The following is a 6521-nucleotide window of genomic DNA, read 5'->3' as shown; positions in this document are numbered from 1 at the left end:
GGGGGGTGTGAGGATGGGGAGACCGTTGATCCCCGTTGTTGGCGCTCCCGGGGGAAGCGCCGTGCCCTTTGCTTCGCACCGAGGCGCTGTCACTTCCCAGCGGTTGTTTCCCTCCTCGCTGCTTTTCCGCCGAGAGGTAGAGCGAGCCGCTGCTACGCTTCGTGGTCTGGATCAGGTTTAAGAAGTGATTTCACAAGCGGGCGGGACCGCCTGCTCGCGTCTCCCGTAGGCCCCCCTGTAAACAGATCGTTTAACCGGCTGCGGCCTGGAATGCATCCGGAACCCTTTGCCGAACGCGTTGGTTCGCCGTGCTGCCGGTTGATTTTCAGCCCTCTGGGTTACGTCGCAGCTGCAGTGTGTGCTGTGGCAGCACCTGAGTATGCTGGGTTTGTGAAAAATCCCGCCTCAGATTGCTTTTCTCGACAGATGTTGTAGCGCGGACACAAGTTACGGTACGCGGCATAACGCACAGTAGACGAACTTCTCGTGGTGGAGGCAGTAACAGAAGAGCAAACTTTGACTGGTGTAACTGCTGCTGAGGACGTCAGCTTGTTGGGTATACGTAGCTTAAACAGAGGAGGCTGAGTGTTTCACGAATGGACCTCCTTCGCTATAAAGATGTGCTGAATTTTGGGTCTTAGTTACCATTTAAAACACTAGAGTTGATTGGTTCTGCTTTTAACATACTTATTTTGCAGATATGAGATATATGGAGCACCACAGGGATCCATGAGTGCAGAATAAAAACGTATTTTGTATGTGCCATTAATGCATGTGTTTGTCTTCCATATGGATATAAAAGTCAATGGGTCATTTTAACTACGGCGACGTAGTGTTTGCTCAAATGATGGAAGTCTTGCTTAGGGAATACACTTCAGAGTTACACTTTCAGTAAAATCTGACTTTTAACGGTTCTAATACTTAAAGATTTAATCACCTGATTCTGCTAAGGTATTTTTTTGATAGTGTGTGTTTTGAAATCTGAAAGGAACTGTGTGGTTTTTTTCCTCGTTACGTCTTTTCCTCCATTCTTTTTTTTTTCTTCTTTTCTGTAGAGGTTAGAATATTTAATCAAAAGTTCTTGAGAGACTCCTGTCATTTATGCGAGTGCATGGGTGCTGTTGTCTAGCTCTGTATTGGAAGCTACTTTTGGAAAGTTGTGAGCAAATACAGCTTTTCCTCTCGGTGTAGGTCCTTATTTAAACAAACCGAGTGCTTGCTTCTGTTGCCTGATGGGGTTGAAGAATCAGGTCCAATTTTCTTTGCTAGTTGCTGGCAGTGTGGACAAATAATCTTTGTGCGTGATTCCATGACGTAAGCAAGGTCAAAAGACGATAGTGTGCTTTTATGCTGTTTGGAAGCTGTGTTCTCCAGTTCCAAAGCAACAGGAGAATGAAATGTTCATCAGCTTCTTTCGCATCAAGAGGCTGATAAATCAAGTCATGAAAACAATTTACTGGCAGCACTCTGCCAAGTTGGGACCGCCAGGGCTCATTTATGTAGTTGCAATGCCAGTTATGCTCGCAACTTTAAATTCTGCACAAGTATCTTAATACTATGTAATGCCACGGTGTTGTAGACTGTTCAGCAGAGGCATTAAAGACTTTTCACTTTTTATACTTGGAATGATTCTTGTAATGGCAGAGCCTGCTGTTTAAAAAGCAAATGTTCTGGAGAGCGAGAGCTTCCATAGTTCCTATTTGTGTTAACTGGGGAAGTATGGGCAAACTAGATTTTTAAAATCTTTGAATAGTAATAATAGAATATAACCTTGTTTTTTCCTTTGTAGTAGATCAGTTCTCTGAACTAGTTTTACTTGTAATTTAATAATATGTTGGATATGCATTGGTGTTCTGCGTAACAGACAGTCTGTATTGACTTCTTCAGTAATAATGATAATTCGGCGATTTTATAAATGCCCTTGTTCCGGTCATGAGATTTCTATAGCAATAACTTGATTTGCCTAATGATGGCTAGCTCTGTAATATTTGTGCTTGGAGAGCCACAGTGGAAAAAGAAGCAAGACTGTCAGGTAAAATACAGTCAGATGACTGGAATGCAGTTTTGGTTTTAAACAAAACACCTTGTTTCAAAAGGAGTCATGCTGCTGGTGACTGCTTCCGTCTAGCAGTTTATGGATCTCCTTTGAATATGTGGAAAGACGCTGGTCAAGAGGGAAGTGGCCTTTGGGTGGGAGAGATCCGCGGGAAGTGGCCTTTGGGTGGGAGAGACCCGCGAAGGTGAGCAGTTTGGTGGGAGTCCTGAACTCCTTGTATGTTCTTCATGCCACTTTATGCGTCTTTTGTTCATCTCTGCTGTGTTGTAAACAGTGGTAGGTGTAGGAAAGTACAAATTCAGGGAAAACTTGGGCATGAAAAAACAACAACAACAAAAAAATCCCAATTTTGAAGAGGTCTCTTGGCATAGATTTCTTTCCCAGAATTAGCTTTGTAAATGTCTGACTTTTACAGATCGTAAGATTTGAACTGCCTCAGATTGCCGACTATACAAGCTATCATTCTGACTGTAGGTATTTTGTGAAAGTAGTCTTTTTCACAGGAAGCATTCATTTTAAGACTTCGTACAGTGACCTCGCTTTTCTTTGGCCATCCCACATAATGTTTTCTACTGTTTAGCGAACAAGTTTGAATTGTGTATATATTGCAGGAGAGCACTGTCTTGCTTTTGCAAGCTGCAGCTTGAGTACGGACATATACATATGGAGAAAATTTTGCATATGGAGAAGTCTTACCTAATCGCAAGGGCAATAACGTGTCATCAATTAAATGGCATTTCAAATAGGTTGTATCGATTTAGCTTCTAGGCTTCACAAATACCATTGCACTTTTGGAGTTGCAGAAGATAAGAGTGTTTGTAATATTCTCCTAGAGATCTTGCTGGTCGCTACTAATATAAAAGTTTTTCCATTTCTTACTTGAAAATTCACAACCTTGTTAGTATCTTTGTGTGCTACCATTGAAAGAGATTGATATACCCTGAATTAGCATCTATAGAATAGTCCAGTGCACTTGTGTAAAAATCTTGTTTTTACAAGACTTGCCACTTCAGAAAGTATGTAACTGGCATTGCATTTCTGAAGGTGAAGTTGTAAACTGGATTCTACGAGCTGCTTTTTCAGGCATGCAGTTGTACTGCTACTGCCGTTCTGGTGCATACGGCAGTTGGCTCCAGCTCAAGGCCCTCGCCTTGCAATGGAGGAGGTGGTTATTGTTAGAGAACAAGTAGTTTCAAAGTCCCGTGTAAAGCTAGGTGTTTGAATTATTTGTAATATCTGGGTATGTGGTGGGGGAAAAAAGAGGGCAAACCCTGACCTAGATACTGCCAATACTACAGGTGTGGGAGAATAACCTTGGGCAAGGTCAAAGTGAGGAGACTGGAGTGGTGTCTTGGCATAAAACTATTAACCTTGGCTATCTTTGCTCTGCACATTCTGTAAATCAGTTCATGATGAAAAGAAAAATGTCCTTTAGGCGGAAGTACTTTTAAAAATTTGTTTGGTTTTTCTTGGTTACTAATCTGAAATAGCTGTCGGCGTATTATGAGTACACTTAACTTGTAGATAGAGTATTGTAACTTTATCTTAATTGCTTATTCTTACTTTTTGTTCTCCTAATTATCAGCAACTGTGTCTCCAGGTATGTAGTATAAAAGGTGTAGACAGTGAAAACCAAAGTCCAGATTATACTTCATTCAACCTTATACTGTTGCCTTTTGGACTTGGCATCTCTTTTTCATGATATTAAGAAATCTGGCAATCTTCCCTTTACTGTAGCTGCTAACACTTCTCTTGTAGACCACTTACGCATTCTCTGCTATGTTTTATTAAAAGCTTTCTTGTAAAACATGCTGTGTTGCACAAGCCAAAGTAAGAATGCCGTACTCACTGAAGGTCCTGGAACTGAGCACAGTGCTCAAGACTTCCAAGACACCTCTAACCAAAGACATTCCTCTGCCACAGAAACACAGCCAGACTGCAGTTTATTAGACAGCGTAGTCCCTACATGGTTGTACTATTTCAGTCTCATCTCTGACAGTGAGGTTGCTTGCCAGCCTCTGTTTTGCAGAGAAACTGACTTAACTGTCTCACGTAGTTGTCTTTTCTTTGGGCCGAGTGCTTCTCAGCATTATACAGATTGACAGAAATGTCTCTGACCAGTGAGATACTGACTTCTGTCTCCAGCGTCTTGAATTTGGATTTCAAATTCCAAGCTGTGAAACTGAAGCACGATAGGGACATGGAATCAGAGAGTGCTGAAGGTCTTACGAAATGGGTTGAAATAATGTCATTTTCCACAAACTGTTCTGGAACTGCGGACACTTTATTTCATCTGTGCAGCAGTCCCCCATCTCTAAGAGGTGAATAATGCTTCTATTACTTTTGAGTTAAGCCTGTCAATGATCGTGTGCTCAATTACTTTATCACAGATCACATGGATTGATGGGTTCCAGGTTTTGTTCACCAGAGGCCCTCAAAACCCCCAGGTGATCGTGGACTTTGCCCTTGGGCATCTTCTCCCTCAAACACCTATCATACTCTGTTAAGCAGGGCTAGATTTTTTGTTTAAGGTGTGGATTTCTGGCTAAATTCTAAGCTCTGTGTCCTCTAATTTAGAGGGTGGCAAGTAGAGGATATAAGATATTGCTGGGAACCAACACCTAATCTTCATTTGTGTTCCTGAAACGAGTGGTTTTGAATTTAATCTGATACTAGCGGTAATGGGAAGACTTAAAAGTATGCGGGAGACTTGATCTAGACAGAGCCTGAATTGAAATGAACCCTGTATTTTGTGGGTTTGGGCAGGGAAGATGTGTTCTAGTGTTGTAACAGGTAGTTTGGGGTGCTGTAGATTTTTCCAGAGTGTATTAATAAACATATAAGTAGTGTGTAACCATGTACAGGCAAAAGAGTGGTGTTGGCAAAATGTTGTGCTTTGCACATAGCATGTTATTTTGAGTGGGCATATCACCTACTATATTCCTGTGCCATGTGTTCTTGGCTGATTGCAAGAAGATTAACGCAGTGGAATTTTTTAATTTCATGTGACAGCTCTACTCTGTTAACATATTGCTCGTGGTTCATTACTAACCTTCAGGAATCAAGAGAAAAATTCCCTGATCAAGTGAGTGGGTATATCCATTTTTTTAATTGCTTGTAGAAAAATACCAGAAGGATATTTCCACCACAAAGTCAGATTTAAAACTAAGATTAGGGATATCATTGTTGTGTTTTTTAATTTAAAAAAAAAAAAAAAAAAGGCGTAAAATCTGCTAGGTTGTTTTCAGTTGTAAGCTGAAATATTTTTGTAGGTATTTCTAACTTTAAGAAATACAGCAGTAACCTTTATGGGAGTGAGTATGCTGAATTTCTGGTGAAAGAGCGCGGGGAGGATGCAGAGAGACATTAAGTGGTTTAAGACTAAATGATCCTAATTGGTTCAGTTACAACTTGCAGCCTTCATTTGAGTAAGGAAATGGGTTTCTGTAGGTACACTTTTAAATAGTCTGTTGAATTGTAAGTGTTTTAGCTCAGCTAGTGGACCTGCTACCCTGTATAAAAAAATAACTGTTATAAGTATATTAGCTCAGCTAGTGGACCTCCTACCCTGTATTAAAAAAAAACCTGCCTTGATTTGCATCATTTTCCCTCCTGTTATCTTGAGTCTTTCCCTTACAAATAGGAAGCCCTAGGAGTAATTGAAGAGACACACTGGCACCTGATTAGGCAGTCATCCTAATAAAAACTTTATTCTAGAGAAATATTAATGTAACTTTACGCTGAGATAATGAACTCCGAGGATCACGGCTTAGTAGGCAGGCTAGATGGAGGGACAATGATTTCTCTCCCACATTGGGTGGAAGCACTTAGGCTTATCATGAGGTGGTCAGAATAAACATTTGATTTTAAAGTGCATGGTTTGTTTTGTAAACAAATTAAAGAGTGTATACTTCCTAAGCAATTTAGTAATTATATCAAATATATTATGCAGACAGCTTGTTTTAATAACACTTCCTTCCATTTTAAGTATACTTCCCCTTAGCTAGGGAATTGGTTTGAGTAATCTTATGCATGGGACTCCAAGATGCAAAGAATCCTTAATAAAGGTAGAGTGCTTAAAATAATACATCATAGAGCTTTCAGTCCTAATCCTGATCCCTGGTCTTGGTGACATGGAGCATAAGCAAAAGTGAGGTCTTACTTTTTGAGGTACCTCAAAGAATTGATGGCACCAATGTAAAGGAGCAGTAGGAATTTCAAGGAGGGAGGAGGGGTTAGCAAAGAGAGGCTTGAGTACTAAAGAAACTTAATGATATCTAAAAAAAACCCCACCAAACCCAAAGGTGTTATTTCAAGTTACAAAAAAGTAACAAGTACTTCTAGATGATACTTGACACTTTGAGATGTGTGATAACATATTGAAAGTGTTTACACATGCTGAAAGGTAATTTATGCTATCTTAATCTCCCTTGATCATGTTGTATTAAGGATGATACTGGACATC

The sequence above is a fragment of the Aptenodytes forsteri genome, unplaced genomic scaffold (genome assembly GCF_000699145.1).
Source record: "Aptenodytes forsteri isolate BGI_AS27 unplaced genomic scaffold, ASM69914v1 Scaffold41, whole genome shotgun sequence".
Taxonomy (NCBI): domain Eukaryota; kingdom Metazoa; phylum Chordata; class Aves; order Sphenisciformes; family Spheniscidae; genus Aptenodytes; species Aptenodytes forsteri.
This window is presented reverse-complemented; position numbering follows the sequence as displayed.